This window comes from Phyllobates terribilis, unplaced genomic scaffold (genome assembly GCF_046119375.1).
Source record: "Phyllobates terribilis strain yellow unplaced genomic scaffold, ASM4611937v1 Scaffold_430__1_contigs__length_1590877, whole genome shotgun sequence".
NCBI lineage: Eukaryota > Metazoa > Chordata > Amphibia > Anura > Dendrobatidae > Phyllobates > Phyllobates terribilis.
The window spans coordinates 1,038,712-1,057,000 of record NW_027363190.1 but is presented as its reverse complement, the minus strand read 5'-3'; positions in this window follow the sequence as shown (position 1 = coordinate 1,057,000).

The following is an 18,289-nucleotide window of genomic DNA, read 5'->3' as shown; positions in this document are numbered from 1 at the left end:
TCTTCCAACTGCCGTGTAGCGGTGGTGAATGGGGTAATAGGGTTGGGGTTCACATCAGCCTTTTATTGGCGGGTGACGTGAAGCCCAGATTAGTGATGGAGGGCATCTATAAGACGCCCCCATTACTAACCATGCAAGTAAAGTTGTCGCCGCTTTTCCAATAAAGACCCGGCCAGAATAAAGTATTTGAAAGAAATAAAAAACACATACTTTTTCAAATAAATTATTGTGCGCTCAGTCCCCGAACTCCCTCGATCTTCGGTAAAAAAAGTAAAACAACTATATCCTTCACCTGTCTGCCGTCACGACGTAGTCCACAATTACCGCAGTCACGATTGTCCCTCGGCGATCCGGGTAACTTCTACAGCAGTGACATCAGCAATCACTGATGTCACTGCTGCAGAAGACAGCAATGTATACTGACAGGAGTGTCTCCTGTCAGTGTACATGCTTCTGCAGTAGTGAGGTCACTGGGGTTCATCAGCTGAAAACCAGCTGATCAGCCCCGGTGACCTCAGCATCAGTACTTTTGGGAACATTCTTCATTCTGCAGGGCAGCGATGTACACTGCTGGGAGCAAGTGTGCTCCCAGCAGTGTACCGTCGGACGCCGGGAGGATGACATCGCGAGGACCGAGGCACAGGAGGACACCGAGGGGCGCCGGACAGGTGAGTATAGTGTTTTTTTTACTTTTTTTCCCACCACGCGCAGTCCTGGCTCTGTTGAGGAGACTACTGCTCCACTCACCCTTGCCGCTCTTGCTGTTATCAGCGGGAGCGGCGGTCGGATGAGGGGAGTAGTAGTCCTCCCCAGCCGACCCGGGTACCACTCGCAGCGCTTCCACGGCCCATTGACTTTAATTGAACTGCAGCAAATATGCAGATATAAATATACCTGCGGATTTGCTGTGGTTCAATTAAAGTCAATGGGCGGGAAACGCTGCGGGAATGCTGCATACAATGGACATGCTGCATTTTAAAACGCAATGGCAATCCTGAGCGGAAATTTTCATATCATGTGCACAGCACATCAGGATTGCCATTGCAATAGCTGTCAGATCGATTACCAAGCGTTTTTGATGCATTTCAGAGCCAAAAAAACGCCGCGAAAATGCATGAAAAACGCTACGTGTGCACTGAAGGTGACTGTGATGTACAATTACTGTAGTTTGCATTAAAGGGTTCTTTGATGAAAACATGTTATCACTAGTGTTGAGCGATACCTTCCGATATCAGGAAATATCGTATCGGATTGGATCGGGCCGATACCCAAAAAGTATCGGATATCGCCGATTCCGATACCGGAAACCAATGCAAGTCAATGGGACACAAATATCGGAATGAAAATAAACCCTTTCTTTCCTTGTAGGTTAATTCTACATGAAGTAAAACAACTAAGAATAATGTAGAATGACATGAAAAGCCGGCAATTCATCAGCGGCATTCACCGGTACCCGACAATTTACAACAGAAAGAATAGAGCTTCACACATAGATTAGATAGATAGAAACATGTCAGTCACATATATATGAAGTACAGTGACAGTGTTGCTTACTGTACTTGTCATTTAGTGTAAAGGATTTATTAAAAAAAATATTAGTGTTTTCGTGCACCGTCTCTTTAAAAAAGCCGGCCGGCAATTCAGCATCTGTACCCGACAATTTATAACAGACAGAATAGAGCTTCACACATAGATTAGATAGATAGAAACATGTCAGTCACATATATAAGAAGTACAGTGACAGTGTTGCTTACAGAACTTGTCATTTAGTGTAAAGGATTTATTTAAAAAAATAATAGTGTTTTCATGCACCGTCTCTTTAAGAAAGCCGGCCGGCAATTCAGCATCTGTACCCGACAATTTAGAATAGAAGGAATAGAGAATCACACATAGATTAGATAGATAGAAACATGTCAGTCACATATATATGAAGTACAGTGACAGTGTTGATTACTGTACTTGTCATTTAGTGTTAAAATAAAGGATTTATTTAAAAAAAAATTGGCGTGGGGTTCCCCTTAATTTTAGGCTCTAGCGGAGGTTAAGCAGACAGCTGGGGCAAATGTTTGAAGCCTGGGAAGGGGGTAATACCCACGGAGCTTCCCAGGCTACTAATATCAGCCCCCAGCTGAATACCTAGCCTTTACTAGCTATTAAAATGGGGGACCCCCCCCAAAAAAATGACGTGGGGTCCCCCCTAATTTAATAGCTAGCACAGGCTAGGCAGACAGCTGGGGGCTGATATTAATAGCCCAGGAAGGGTGCCATGAATATTGGCCCCCTCCCAGGCTAGAAACACCAGCCGTCAGCCGCCCCAGAAATGGCGCATCCATAGGATGCGCCAATTCTGGCACTTAGCCTCGCTCTTCCACGCTGCCCTGGTGCGGTGGCAGGGGGTAATAGGGTTGGGGTTGATGTCAGCTTATAATGCCAGCTGACATCAAGCCCAGGTTAGTAATGGAGAGGCGTCTATAAGACACCCCCATTACTAACCCCATAGTCAAAGTTAAAAGAAAACACAAACACCCAGAGTAAAGTCCTTTAATTGAAATAAAGACACAATTCTTTATTGTTCTAAATTAAACCATACTTACCATCACGCCCATTCCAGCTGAAGCCAACGATCTCCTGCAATAAAAGAAAAATAATAAAGCAACCTCATCCTTACCTTTCGATGGTTCCCAGGACAGCTCCAGCTCTGCTACATCGAGATGACAGGCTGGACCGCAGCAGAAAGCTGCCATCCAGCCTGTCATCCCGCAGACACTGAGAAGCGCAGGCATGCTTGCGCTCCTCAGTGTCTCTCTGTGACGTCATCCAGATGAGCCGAGTTCATGTCCAATGAACTCAGCTCACCTCATGCACGTCACTGACAGCGTGGGAAAATTCTCCTGCACTCAGCGCTTCAGCGTGAGAATTCTCCCACGCTGTCAGTGACATACATGAGGTGAGGTCATGTCCAATGAACTCAGCTCACCTCATGCACGTCACTGACAGCGTGGGAAAATTCTCACGCTGAAGTGCTGAGTGCAGGAGAATTTTCCCACGCTGTCAGTGACGTACATGAAGTGAGCGGAGTTCATTGGACATGACCTCGGCTCATCTGGATGCCGTCACAGCCAGACACTGAGGAGTGGAAGTATGCCTGCGCTTCTCAGTGTCTGCGGGATGACAGGATGGATGGCAGCGTTCTGCTGCGGTCCAGCCTGTCATCTCGATGTAGCAGAGCTGAAGCTGTCGTGGGAGCCATGGAAAGGTAAGGATGAGGTTGCTTTATTATTTTACTTTTATTGCAGGAGATCGTTGGCTTCAACTGGAATGGGCGTGGTGGTAAGTATGGTTTAATTTAGAACAATAAAGAATTGTGTGTTTATTTCAATTAAAGGACTTTTTTCTGGGTGTTGTGTTTTTTTAAATACTTTACTAGAAATTCATGGTGGTCATGTCTAATATTGGCGTGACCCCATGAATTTTGGGCTTAGGGCCAGCTGATAATGCCAAGCTGGCCTTAACCCCTTTATTACCCAGTGAGCCACCGCACCAGGGCCCTGGATGAGTTGGGTACAGCGCCAGAAGATGGCGCTTCTATGAACGCGCCATTTTCTGGGGCGGCTGCGGACTGCAATTTGCAGCGGGGGTGGCCCAGAAAGCTTGGGTCTCCCTGCGCTGCGGATTCCAGCTCCCAGCTGCCTAGTTGTATCTGGCTGGGCACAAAAATAGGGCGAAGCCCCACGCATTTTTTTTTTAAATTATTTCATGAAATTCATGGAATAATTAAGAAAAAAAGGGCTTCCTTATATTGTTGTGTCCAACCAGGTACAAATAGGCAGCTGGTGGTTGGGGGCAGCCCATTCCTGCCTGCTGTACCTGGCTGGACACAAATATAGTGCGAAGCCCCACGTCAATTTTTTTTTAATTATTTCATGAAATAATTTTTTTAAAAAAGGGCTTCCCTATATTGTTGTGTCCGGCCAGGTACAAATAGGCAGCTGGTGGTTGGGGGCAGCCTGTTCCTGCCTGCTGTACCTGGCTGGACACAAATATAGGGCGAAGCCCAACGTCAATTTTTTTTAAAATAAGTCCTTTATTTTAACACTAAATGACATTTGAGGAGTTAATAAAGATGCAGTCCCTAAATTATTATTTATTTTTTAATTAATTTTTCCCAAAACTTTTGACGTGGGCTTCGCCATATTTTTGTATGCCAGCCAGGTACAGCATCCAGCTTCTATGAACGCGCCATTTTCCGGGGTGGCTGCGGACTGCAATTTTCAGCGGGGGGAGGGGGGGGCAGAAAGCTTGGGCCTCCCTGCGCTGCAGATTCCATCCCCCAGCTGCCTAGTTGTACCTGGCTGGACACAAAAATAGGGAGAAGCTTCACGTATTTTTTTTTTTAAATTATTTCATGAAATTCATGAAATAATTAAGAAAAAAAGGGCTTCCCTATATTGTTGTGTCCAACCAGGTACAAATAGGCAGCTGGTGGTTGGGGGCAGCCCGTTCCTGCCTGCTGTACCTGGCTGGACACAAATATAGTGCGAAGCCCCACGTCAATTTTTTTTAAATCATTTCAGGAAATTCATGAAATAATTTAAAAAAATTGATGTGGGGCTTCGCCCTATATTTGTGTCCAGTCAGGTACAGCAGGCAGGAACGGGCTGCCCCCAACCACCAGCTGCCTATTTGTACCTAGCCGGACACAACAATATAGGGAAGCCCTTTTTTTCTTAATTATTCCATGAATTTCATGAATTTAAAAAAAAAAACGTGGAGCTTCGCCCTATTTTTGTGTCCAGCCAGGTACAACTAGGCAGCTGGGGGCTGGAATCTGCAGCGCAGGGAGGCCCAAGCTTTCTGGGCCCCACCCGCTGCAAATTGCAGTCCGCAGCCGCCCCGGAAAATGGCGCGTTCATAGAAGCGCCATCTTCTGGCGCTGTACCCAACTCATCCAGGGCCCTGATGCGGTGGCTCACTGGGTAATAAAGGGGTTAAGGCCAGCTTGGCATTATCAGCTGGCCCTAAGCCCGAAATTCATGGGGTCACACCAATATTAGACATGACCACCATGAATTTCTAGTAAAGTATTTAAAAAAAACACAAACACCCTGAAAAAAGTCCTTTAATTGAAATAAACACACAATTCTTTATTGTTCTAAATTAAACCATACTTACCATCACGCCCATTCCAGCTGAAGCCAACGATCTCCTGCAATAAAAGAAAAATAATAAAGCAACCTCATCCTTACCTTTCCATGGCTCCCACGACGGCTCCAGCTCTGCTACATCGAGATGACAGGCTGGACCGCAGCAGAACGCTGCCATCCAGCCTGTCATCCCGCAGAGACTGAGAAGCGCAGGCATACTTCCACTCCTCAGTGTCTGGCTGTGACGGCATCCAGATGAGCCGACAATGAACTCGGCTCACCTCATGTACGTCACTGACAGCGTGGGAGAATTCTCCTGCACTCAGCGCTTCAGCGTGAGAATTTTCCCACGCTGTCAGTGACGTGCATGAGGTGAGGTCATGTCCAATGAACTCGGCGCACCTCATGCACGTCACTGACAGCGTAGGAGAATTCTCACGCTGAAGCGCTGAGTGCAGGAGAATTTTCCCACACTGTCAGTGACGTGCATGAGGTGAGCTGAGTTCATTGGACATGACCTCGGCTCATCTGGATGACGTCACAGAGAGACACTGAGGAGCGCAAGCATGCCTGCGCTTCTCAGTGTCCGCGGGATGACAGGCTGGATGGCAGCGTTCTGCTGCGGTCCAGCCTGTCATCTCGATGTAGCAGAGCTGAAGCTGTCCTGGGAACCATGGAAAGGTAAGGATGAGGTTGCTTTATTATTTTACTTTTATTGCAGGAGATCGTTGGCTTCAGCTGGAATGGGTGTGGCGGTAAGTATGGTTTAATTTAGAACAATAAAGAATTGTGTCTTTATTTCAATTAAAGGACTTTTTTCTGGGTGTTTGTGTTTTTTTTAAATACTTTACTAGAAATTCATGGCGGTCATGTCTAATATTGGCGTGACCCCATGAATTTCGGGCTTAGGGCCAGCTGATAATGCCAAGCTGGCCTTAACCCCTTTATTACCCAGTGAGCCACCGCACCAGGGCCCTGGATGAGTTGGGTACAGCGCCAGAAGATGGCGCTTCTATGAACGCGCCATTTTCCGGGGCGGCTGCGGACTGCAATTTGCAGCGGGTGGGGCCCAGAAAGCTTGGGTCTCCCTGCGCTGCAGATTCCAGCCCCCAGCTGCCTAGTTGTACCTGGCTGGACACAAAAATAGGGCGAAGCGCCACACATTTTTTTTTTTAATTATTTCATGAAATTCATGGAATAATTAAGAAAAAAAGGGCTTCCCTATATTGTTGTGTCCGGCTAGGTACAAATAGGCAGCTGGTGGTTGGGGGTAGCCCGTTCCTGCCTGCTGTACCTGGCTGGACACAATTATAGGGCGAAGCCCCACATAATTTTTTTTTAATTATTTCATGAATTTCCTGAAATAATTAAAAAAAAATTGACGTGGGGCTTCACACTATATTTGTGTCCAGCCAGGTACAGCAGGCAGGAACGGGCTGCCCCCAACCACCAGCTGCCTATTTGTACCTAGCCGGACACAACAATATAGGGAAGCCCTTTTTTTCTTAATTATTCCATGAATTTCATGAAATAATTAAAAAAAAAAAACGTGGAGCTTCTCCCTATTTTTGTGTCCAGCCAGGTACAACTAGGCAGCTGGGGGATGGAATCTGCAGCGCAGGGAGGCCCAAGCTTTCTGCCCTCCCCCCCCCCCCACTGAAAATTGCAGTCCGCGGCCGCCCCGGAAAATGGCGCGTTCATAGAAGCTGGATGCTGTACCTGGCTGGCATACAAAAATATGGCGAAGCCCACGTCAAAAGTTTTGGGGAAAATTTATTAAAAAATAAATAATAATTTAGGGACTGCATCTTTATTAAGTCCTCAAATGTCACTTAGTGTTAAAATAAAGGATTTATTTTAAAAAAAAATGGCGTGGGATCCCCCATAATTTTAGTCTCTAGCGGAGGTTAAGCAGACGGCTGGGGCAGATGTTTGAAGCCTGGGAAGGGGGTAAAACCCACGGAGCTTCCCAGGCTACTAATATCAGCCCCCAGCTGAATACCTAGCCTTTACTAGCTATTAAAATGGGGGACCCCCCCAAAAAAAATGACGTGGGGTCCCCTCTATTTTAATAGCTAGCAAAGGCTAGGCAGACAGCTGGGGGCTGATATTAATAGCTCAGGAAGGGTGCCATGAATATTGGCCCCCTCCCAGGCTAGAAACACCAGCCGTCAGCCGCCCCAGAAATGGCGCATCCATAGGATGCGCCAATTCTGGCACTTAGCCTCGCTCTTCCACGCTGCCCTGGTGCGGTGGCAGGGGGTAATAGTGGTGGGGTTCATGTCAGCGCCAGCTGCCATGAAGCCCAGGTTAGTAATGATGGCCGTCTATATGACACCCCCATTACTAACCTACAAAGTGTTAAAAAGAAAAAACACACTACACCCAGAAAAAAATAATTTATTTGAAATAAAACACCATTTTATTTAATTCTTAGTTTACTAAAAAAAAAATAGTTACCTGTCCACGTTCCTGCGCTGATCTCCCATGCACAGCTGTCACATCTGGAGATGGTGACAGCTGTGCATGGCTGCTGTAAGCTCACGCTGCTGGGAACACGTCCGCTCCCGGCAGCGGGAGCCACTGACTGAGGTCACCGGAGTGCATTCAGGCAGCGCAGCTCCGGAGACCTCCTTTACGGCAGTGCTGTACCGTGGGAATTTCTCACGATACAGCAGTGCCGTAAAGGAGCTAACCGGAGCAGCGCTGCCTGAACTCCGGTGAACCCTTACGGCCCCGTCATTCTAGCGGCGGCAGCGGTTCAGAGCGGTCACATTCTATGTGGCTGCTCTGAACTGGAGATCTTCGTGGGACACTCGTGGACTACTACAGAGGGGTAAGGATAAGGTTGTGGTTTATTATTTTATATTTTATTACAGGAGATCGATGGCTTCGGGGAATTAGGTGTCTTGGTGAGTATAGGTGTAGTTTTTTATTTTTTACTTTATTTTAGGTGGCGATCGGCGGGGACAGGTAATGTATGAACTAATTTCTTTTAGGTAACCACTGGCCACCAATGACATGTATTTAACATTTATTGGGGACACAGTAGGGCAATTTAAATAGCAGGATCAGGCTGATGGGAACTACTGCTCCCATCGAGCTGATCCTGCTGGCAGGAGTGGACGGGGGACAGACATAGGCCGATGGGAGTAGTAGTGTCACATCGGCCTATGTCTGCCCGCACACACACCCGCACACACACCCGCACACACACACCCCGCACACACACCCGCACACACACCCCGCACACACACACACCCCGCACACACTAATCATGACGGGTCCGGGAGGTGAGGCTGACCTGTGCGGCCGTGGGAAAGTTGATGTGAGTTCATGCAGTCAAGCATGAACTCACATGAACCCTCTGAGGGCACCGCGGCTACTTCAAATGAACAGCTGATCGGCATCACCTGATACCTCAGCTGTTCATTTGAAATAACCGGCGGGAAAGCGCAGCACAGAACGGGAAAGCCGGCGGTGAAGTCTTTTCACTGCCGGCTTCCCCGCCCGGGTCCTTCGCTCCTTGGTGCTGCGCTCCCCGCCCGGTCCTAATTTACGATCGGGATGGGAGGTGGCAAGGGGAGCGGATGATCGGGGTGGGAGGCTGCGGGGAAGCAGTATGGGGCTGCGTGATTGTTTAAAAGCCGGCGGCTTTTTACCGCGCGCCGGCTTTTAAACAATCAGGAGAATTCTCCCACGCTGGGATGGCATTCTGATGACAAGCTGGATCGCAGCTGAGCGCTGCCATCCAGCTTGTCATCCTTCAGAGACACTGCAGAGCGCAGGCATTATGGGAACTTCCGATTCCGGTATTCGATATTATAAAAGTATCGGAATTAAGTATCGGAATTCCGATACAGTGAATATCGGCCGATACCCGATATTTCAGTATCGGAATGCTCAACACTAGTTATCACCGATCCATAGGTTAGGTAGGTGATGACTTATTGATCAGTGGAATCAGAGCATTGGAAACCGCACAAATCAGAAGAATGGGGAACTTTTATCCCTGACAAGGCACTTTTATCCTCATTCATCCTCTTTGGGAGCTTCCAGAAAAATCCAAGTGCAGCCACTAAGGGAATGAATGGATCAGTGGTTGAGTCATACATGATGCTCCATACTAATGGAGATAAAATCTCCACATTCTACAGATCGACTGGGTCCCAGCAGTCAGACCCCCACCAATCAATAACTTATCACTAGTGTTGAGCATTCCGATACTGAAATATCGGGTATCGGCCGATATTCACTGTATCGGAATTCCGATACTTAATTCCGATACTTTTATAATATCGAATACCGGAATCGGAAGTTCCCATAATGCCTGCGCTCTGCAGTGTCTCTGAAGGATGACAAGCTGGATGGCAGCGCTCAGCTGCGATCCAGCTTGTCATCAGAATGCCATCCCAGAGTGGGAGAATTCTCCTGATTGTTTAAAAGCCGGCGCGCGGTAAAAAGCCGCCGGCTTTTAAACAATCACGCAGCCCCATACTGCTTCCCCGCAGCCTCCTGACGCGCCCCTGGGCCTGTGTCGCGCTGCGTTGCGCACGCGGGAGCTTACCCGGAGCCGGATCTGTTTAGGGTTGTAGTCTCGTGGCGGTGACCCGGTCCGTGCCCAGGGAGTCAAACTGGACGGCAGTCTGTTAGCGGTAGAAAATGGTTGATGACTACGCCACCCGTTGAATGCAGCCAGGGGGCTGCTGCTGCAGGGCAGACCGCTGAGGCCGGTGGAAGGATGGTGCAGCGTGATAGTATAACCCCCAACGGGAGGGGTATGGCCTCAGGGCAGCCGACGTGGATGATGGGGGTAGCAGGAACCACTCAGAGACGGTATGGTAGCGTTCAGGGTCTTTACTGGTAACAACGATAGACCCTCCCGGAGTACTTGCTAGCGAACGGGGCCTGGTCAGTCCTTGAGCAGATGGGATCTCCCCTGGCCAGGCGTAGTTGTAGGCCTCCCAAGCTGACTGTACTCTTCTGGCTACCTTGCTAGAAGCTGATGTAAGTAGCCCACGTCCCTGAGTGTACCGTGTGGTGCTCACCCGTATGGCCGGTGACTCGGGGCCTTCTAATGGCTTCCGCTCCACGATGGCGGTGCTGGTCCCACGCGTGTGACCGGGCCTTCGGGCTTCTGGGCCAGGGGACCTGAAATCCCCTGCCTGACGGATTCTGCTGCTGGGTAGAAGTTAGTCCCCACAGCCTCGGACTCCGGGTCCGGTAAAGAATCTTCTTAGTCAGGGCGAGCTCTTTAGCTGCCAGCCCCTGACTCCTTGTGACTCTGCTGCTTCCTATGCTGCTCTTGTCTCTACTCTTCCTGGACTCCCTAACCCTGCCTCAGCCCCGGGTTTATACAGGGGAAGTTCTTCCCCTCCCAAGGCTGGGCAGGAGGTGTGGCATGCACAGGATCCCTGACCAAAGGACCTCCCACCTGCTCTCAGACGTAATATCTCTATCACTGTGACAACCAGACCCCTGGGGTGTCACACTCCCCCCTAGTGAAATTTAGTACTCCGGGACTAAACACTTTTTAGAAAAATATAACAAGGTATATCAAAGAACAATAAAATACAATAAGGAAACACAATAAGATGGTCACGGATGTCCGCAACCGGGTGCAGTCTTTGAAGAAAAGCAAAGGTGTCCATTTCACCAACACAGGGAGACGTAACCAGGTAGGGGTCTGTCCTACCCCGAGTCCTTAACAGTCTCTAGTCCATCCTGGGTTACGCTCCAACTATATACAAAGGATTCCCGGTAAATCCACCGAAGACTCCTAAAAACAACTAGAAACACAAAATTACACACAAGCAACAATAAACAGGTAAACATTGTAAAACAACTTAAACATTTAGATCCTCCAACGTGCGGGTAACTGGCCTCTAGTGGCCCTAGTGGACCTACGGAGCTGACTGTCTGGCCCTGAACTACAGGGTGTAGGAGCTGTCAAGGGTAAACTGGGCAGCTGTCTACCGGCTCTTTGTCTCACTAGGGGTACGGCAGGCTCACTATAAGCAGAGGGTGGATTCTCCTGTTCCGCTTGGGTGGAGTCTTCTGCCTCCTGGACCGGCTGCTCTTCCAGCTCTACCCGTTGCTCCGTAGGTTCTTGGGATGATGGTTGGAGGAAGGTGAGTACGGGTACCACAACTGCACCATTGACTTGAGTCCAAGACCGAGGGAAGTCCCCGAGCACGGTACTAACCATATCTTCCCTTTCTTCCACGGGTCGATGGTCTTCCTGTTCCTCCTCAGGGTTCCTCAGTTGTTCGGGGCACTTCTTCAGGTGGTCCCGGGATACAATGGCTGTGGTTTCCCCTCCGTCTTTACTGATGGTACAGACCTTCGGGTTCTCGTGGCTTGAGGGCAGTACGGTGTACGGGTCCTTCTCCCACTGGTCGTCCAACTTGTGGAGCCGTCTCTTCCTCTTCAAGACCTGCTCTCCGGGTACCAGGGGAACAGCGGGAGCATACTGGTTGTAAGTCTTCTCTTGTCTTTCCCTAGCCTGACAGAGACTTCGCTCCACGCTCTCCTGTACTTTCCGGTACTGCTGCTGCCTCTCTGTGTCCCAGTCTGTTTCTGGTGAAGTGTCCTCGGGCGTCAGGACTCCCATTTCCAGGTCAACAGGTAACTTACCAGGTCTTGCCCTCATTAGGTAAGCCGGGGTACAGTTGGTGGAACCTACCGGGATGTGGTTGTATAGGTCCACCAGATCGGGCAACTTCTCAGGCCACAGACTGCGTTCTTCCAGGGGCAACGTTTTTAGAAGATCCATTACCACCTGGTTCATTTTCTCACAAAGTCCATTAGTTTGCGGATGGTAGGGTGTCGTCCTTATCTTCCGGCAGCCATACAGATTGCAGAATTCCTGGAAGACCTCCGCTTCAAAGGCAGGTCCCTGGTCCGTCAGCACTTGGTCCGGGTACCCGTGTGGACGGCAAAAGTGCTGCTGGAAGGCTCTAGCTGCTGTTCGAGCCGTTAAGTCCTTGACGGGGACGACAACCAGAAACCGGGAGTAATGATCCACGATGGTTAACGCGTAGACGTAGCCACTTCTGCTGGGGGTCAGTTTTACATGATCCAAGGCTACCAGTTCCAACGGTTGCCGGGTGACGATGGACTGCAGGGGAGTCTTCTGGCTGGCCCGGTCCTTCCTTCTCAGATTGCACGGGCCACAGTCTCTGCACCACTTCTCGATGGTTCCCCTCATGCCTACCCAGTGGAACCGCTCGCGCAGCAGGAACTCCAGCTTTTTCCACCCGAAGTGTCCAGCTCCGTCGTGGTATGCCTCCATCACCATGGCTGCGTCTCTTCGTGGCACCACTACTTGCCAGAGTAGTTCATGCGTCCTGGAGTTAACCATTCTGCGGCACAACTTCCCCTTGTAAAGGAACAGTCGACTCTTCTCTGCCCATAGTTGTTTGGCTTCCTCTGGAGCGTCTGATTCCAGGCTAGCCTCCGGGCGAGTCAGCATCTCCTTCACCAGTCGGACGGCAGGGTCGCTGTCTTGCGTTTCCGCCCAGTTGTAGTGAGGTAAGGGGTTCAACGTAGCAGCCTGCTTACTCCTTACCCGGTGGGAATACTGGATAGTCCCATGACGGTGGAACGCAGGGAGTTCAACTTCTTCCAGTCCCTCCGGATCTTCTCCTCCGTCCGGCAGGTTGGGCATCCTGGACAGGGCGTCCGCGTTGGTATTGGAGCGCCCTGCCCGGTATTTAATTGTGAACTCGTAGTTGGACAGACGGGCCATCCACCTCTGCTCCAGGGCACCGAGTCTTGCCGTGTCCAGGTGTGTCAGCGGGTTGTTATCTGTGTATACGGTGAACCGGGAAGAAGCGAGGTAATGCTTAAAGCGCTCGGTGACTGCCCATACCACGGCCAGGAACTCTAGCTTAAATGAGCTATAATTCTCGGGATTCCTTTCGGTGGGTCGCAGTTTTCGGCTGGCATAGGCGATTACTCGTTCTTTCCCCTGCTGAATCTGGGACAGTACGGCTCCTAGCCCGACGTTACTGGCGTCGGTGTAGAGGATGAAGGGCTGGCTATAGTCCGGATACGCCAAGATTTCATCCCCCGTGAGGGCCATCTTCAGCTGGCGGAAGGACTCTTCCTCTAGCTCTTCCCATTTGAAGGGCGGCTTCTGGTTCTTGGCCTTCCGGGACTGGCCTATCAGGAGGTCCTGCATAGGCGCCGCCTTTTTGGTGAAACCGGGAATAAACCTTCGGTAGTAGCCTACCAACCCTAGGAACTGCCGCACTTCTTTTACGCTGGAAGGGCTTGGCCATCCTTTGATTGCGGTGATCTTATCGGGGTCGGGAGCCACTCCGTCAGCACTCACCACGTGTCCCAGGTATTGCACCTTTGGTTTCAGGAGGTGACACTTGGAGGGTTTCACCTTTAGGCCGTAACTCGCCAGAGCTTCGAACACCTCCGCCAGGTGTTTCAGGTGGTCCTCATAAGTTTTGGAGTATACGATGACATCGTCCAGGTACAACAGGACCGTCTCGAAGTTTCTGTGGCCCAGACAGCACTCCATTAATCGTTGGAAGGTTCCTGGGGCGTTGCAGAGTCCGAACGGCATGCAGGTGAACTCGCTAAGTCCCATCGGGGTGGTGAATGCGGTCTTCTCCCGGTCCGCCTCTGCTACAGGAACCTGCCAGTACCCGCTAGTGAGATCCAAGGTAGAGAAGAAGTTAGCAGATCTTAAAGCAGCCAATGACTCCTCTATCCTTGGTAAGGGGTACGCATCCTTGTGTGTGATACGGTTGATTTTCCGGTAATCTACACACATCCTCATGGTGTTGTCTTTCTTTTTGACTAAAACTAGTGGGGCTGCCCAGGGGCTACAGCTATCCCGGATTACCCCAGCCTCCTTCATGTCTCTAAGCATCCCCTTGGCGTGTTGGTAATGTGCAGGGGGTACACCTGGAAGAGGCTATCCAGCTTTTCTCTAAAGTCATGCAGGGTATGTGACTCCCCTGAGTACTGGGGTAGCCAAGCTGCTCCCGGGATATAGGGCATGGTGAAGGACATAACTGCAACAGCGGTAGCGCTGGCGGGGGTTGAGGCAGTGGAGCTCTCCTCCGTATCCGACATCTTCCTCCCCCCTAGTGGACCGTGGCCTACCTTGCGATGATCCTGTTCCGTAGGCCGCGGCTCCGCAGTGGATCGTCAGGGTTGAGGACCTTCCGTCGCGCTCCTGTGACGTCGGCGTCTGCTGGGCTCCTTCCAGGACCTTACGCAACGTCCGGACGTGAGGCGGGGCTTCAGTTCTCACGCGCTTTCGGAGTCCACGCCCCTCTTCTTCCCGCGCGGCGTCCTCAAGATGGCGTCCAATGGCGGGAAAACTCCACGGATGGCGGGAAGAAGGCTGAAGATGGCGCCGGATGGCGGGAAACTTCACCGATGGCGGGAAGAAGGCTGAAGATGGCGCCGGATGGCGGGAATCTTCACCGATGGCGGGAATCTTCACCACTGGTAAGTTTGAACAGTCTTTGCTTTTCAGGCACGCAGTACCCGGTGGTTGCGGGCACGTGATCCTACCGACTACGCCAAAGTTGACGCGCCCCTGGGCCTGTGTCGCGCTGCGTTGCGCACGCGGGAGCTTACCCGGAGCCGGATCTGTTTAGGGTTGTAGTCTCGTGGCGGTGACCCGGTCCGTGCCCAGGGAGTCAAACTGGACGGCAGTCTGTTAGCGGTAGAAAATGGTTGATGACTACGCCACCCGTTGAATGCAGCCAGGGGGCTGCTGCTGCAGGGCAGACCGCTGAGGCCGGTGGAAGGATGGTGCAGCGTGATAGTATAACCCCCAACGGGAGGGGTATGGCCTCAGGGCAGCCGACGTGGATGATGGGGGTAGCAGGAACCACTCAGAGACGGTATGGTAGCGTTCAGGGTCTTTACTGGTAACAACGATAGACCCTCCCGGAGTACTTGCTAGCAAACGGGGCCTGGTCAGTCCTTGAGCAGATGGGATCTCCCCTGGCCAGGCGTAGTTGTAGGCCTCCCAAGCTGACTGTACTCTTCTGGCTACCTTGCTAGAAGCTGATGTAAGTAGCCCACGTCCCTGAGTGTACCGTGTGGTGCTCACCCGTATGGCCGGTGACTCGGGGCCTTCTAATGGCTTCCGCTCCACGATGGCGGTGCTGGTCCCACGCGTGTGACCGGGCCTTCGGGCTTCTGGGCCAGGGGACCTGAAATCCCCTGCCTGACGGATTCTGCTGCTGGGTAGAAGTTAGTCCCCACAGCCTCGGACTCCGGGTCCGGTAAAGAATCTTCTTAGTCAGGGCGAGCTCTTTAGCTGCCAGCCCCTGACTCCTTGTGACTCTGCTGCTTCCTATGCTGCTCTTGTCTCTACTCTTCCTGGACTCCCTAACCCTGCCTCAGCCCCGGGTTTATACAGGGGAAGTTCTTCCCCTCCCAAGGCTGGGCAGGAGGTGTGGCATGCACAGGATCCCTGACCAAAGGACCTCCCACCTGCTCTCAGACGTAATATCTCTATCACTGTGACAACCAGACCCCTGGGGTGTCACACTCCCACCCCGATCCTCCGCTCCCCTCGCCACCTCCCATCCCGATCGTAAATTAGGACCGGGCGGGGAGCGCAGCACCAAGGAGCGAAGGACCCGGGCGGGGAAGCCGGCAGTGAAAAGACTTCACCGCCGGCTTTCCCGTTCTGTGCTGCGCTTTCCCGCCGGTTATTTCAAATGAACAGCTGAGGTATCAGGTGATGCCGATCAGCTGTTCATTTGAAGTAGCCGCGGTGCCCTCAGAGGGTTCATGTGAGTTCATGCTTGACTGCATGAACTCACATCAACTTTCCCACGGCCGCACAGGTCAGCCTCACCTCCCGGACCCGTCATGATTAGTGTGTGCGGGGTGTGTGTGTGTGCGGGGTGTGTGTGCGGGTGTGTGTGCGGGGTGTGTGTGTGCGGGTGTGTGTGCGGGCAGACATAGGCCGATGTGACACTACTACTCCCATCGGCCTATGTCTGTCCCCCGTCCACTCCTGCCAGCAGGATCAGCTCGATGGGAGCAGTAGTTCCCATCAGCCTGATCCTGCTATTTAAATTGCCCTACTGTGTCCCCAATAAATGTTAAATACATGTCATTGGTGGCCAGTGGTTACCTAAAAGAAATTAGTTCATACATTACCTGTCCCCGCCGATCGCCACCTAAAATAAAATAAAAAATAAAAAACTACACCTATACTCACCAAGACACCTAATTCCCCGAAGCCATCGATCTCCTGTAATAAAATATAAAATAATAAACCACAACCTTATCCTTACCCCTCCGTAGTAGTCCACGAGTGTCCCACGAAGATCTCCAGTTCAGAGCAGCCACATAGAATGTGACCGCTCTGAACCGCTGCCGCCGCTAGAATGACGGGGCCGTAAGGGTTCACCGGAGTTCAGGCAGCGCTGCTCCGGTTAGCTCCTTTACGGCACTGCTGTATCGTGAGAAATTCCCACGGTACAGCACTGCCGTAAAGGAGGTCTCCGGAGCTGCGCTGCCTGAATGCACTCCGGTGACCTCAGTCAGTGGCTCCCGCTGCCGGGAGCGGACGTGTTCCCGGCAGCGTGAGCTTACAGCAGCCATGCACAGCTGTCACCATCTCCAGATGTGACAGCTGTGCATGGGAGATCAGCGCAGGAACGTGGACAGGTAACTATTTTTTTTTTAGTAAACTAAGAATTAAATAAAATGGTGTTTTATTTCAAATAAATTATTTTTTTCTGGGTGTAGTGTGTTTTTTCTTTTTAACACTTTGTAGGTTAGTAATGGGGGTGTCATATAGACGGCCATCATTACTAACCTGGGCTTCATGGCAGCTGGCGCTGACATGAACCCCACCACTATTACCCCCTGCCACCGCACCAGGGCAGCGTGGAAGAGCGAGGCTAAGTGCCAGAATTGGCGCATCCTATGGATGCGCCATTTCTGGGGCGGCTGACGGCTGGTGTTTCTAGCCTGCGAGGGGGCCAATATTCATGGCACCCTTCCTGAGCTATTAATATCAGCCCCCAGCTGTCTGCCTAGCCTTTGCTAGCTATTAAAATAGAGGGGACCCCACGTCATTTTTTTTGGGGGGGTCCCCCATTTTAATAGCTAGTAAAGGCTAGGTATTCAGCTGGGGGCTGATATTAGTAGCCTGGGAAGCTCCGTGGGTTTTACCCCCTTCCCAGGCTTCAAACATCTGCCCCAGCCGTCTGCTTAACCTCCGCTAGAGACTAAAATTATGGGGGATCCCACGCCATTTTTTTTTTAAATAAATCCTTTATTTTAACACTAAATGACATTTGAGGACTTAATAAAGATGCAGTCCCTAAATTATTATTTATTTTTTAATAAATTTTTCCCAAAACTTTTGACGTGGGCTTCACCATATTTTTGTATGCCAGCCAGGTACAGCATCCAGCTTCTATGAACGCGCCATTTTCCGGGGCGGCCGCGGACTGCAATTTTCAGCGGGGGGGGGAGGGCAAAAAGCTTGGGCCTCCCTGCGCTGCAGATTCCATCCCCCAGCTGCCTAGTTGTACCTGGCTGGACACAAAAATAGGGAGAAGCTCCACGTTTTTTTTTTTTTAATTATTTCATGAAATTCATGGAATAATTAAGAAAAAAAGGGCTTCCCTATATTGTTGTGTCCGGCTAGGTACAAATAGGCAGCTGGTGGTTGGGGGCAGCCCGTTCCTGCCTGCTGTACCTGGCTGGACACAAATATAGTGTGAAGCCCCACGTCAATTTTTTTTTAATTATTTCAGGAAATTCATGAAATAATTAAAAAAAAATTATGTGGGGCTTCGCCCTATAATTGTGTCCAGCCAGGTACAGCAGGCAGGAACGGGCTGCCCCCAACCACCAGCTGCCTATTTGTACCTAGCCGGACACAACAATATAGGGAAGCCCTTTTTTTCTTAATTATTCCATGAATTTCATGAAATAATTAAAAAAAAAAATGTGTGGCGCTTCGCCCTATTTTTGTGTCCAGCCAGGTACAACTAGGCAGCTGGGGGCTGGAATCTGCAGCGCAGGGAGACCCAAGCTTTCTGGGTCCCACCCGCTGCAAATTGCAGTCCGCAGCCGCCCCGGAAAATGGCGCGTTCATAGAAGCGCCATCTTCTGGCGCTGTACCCAACTCA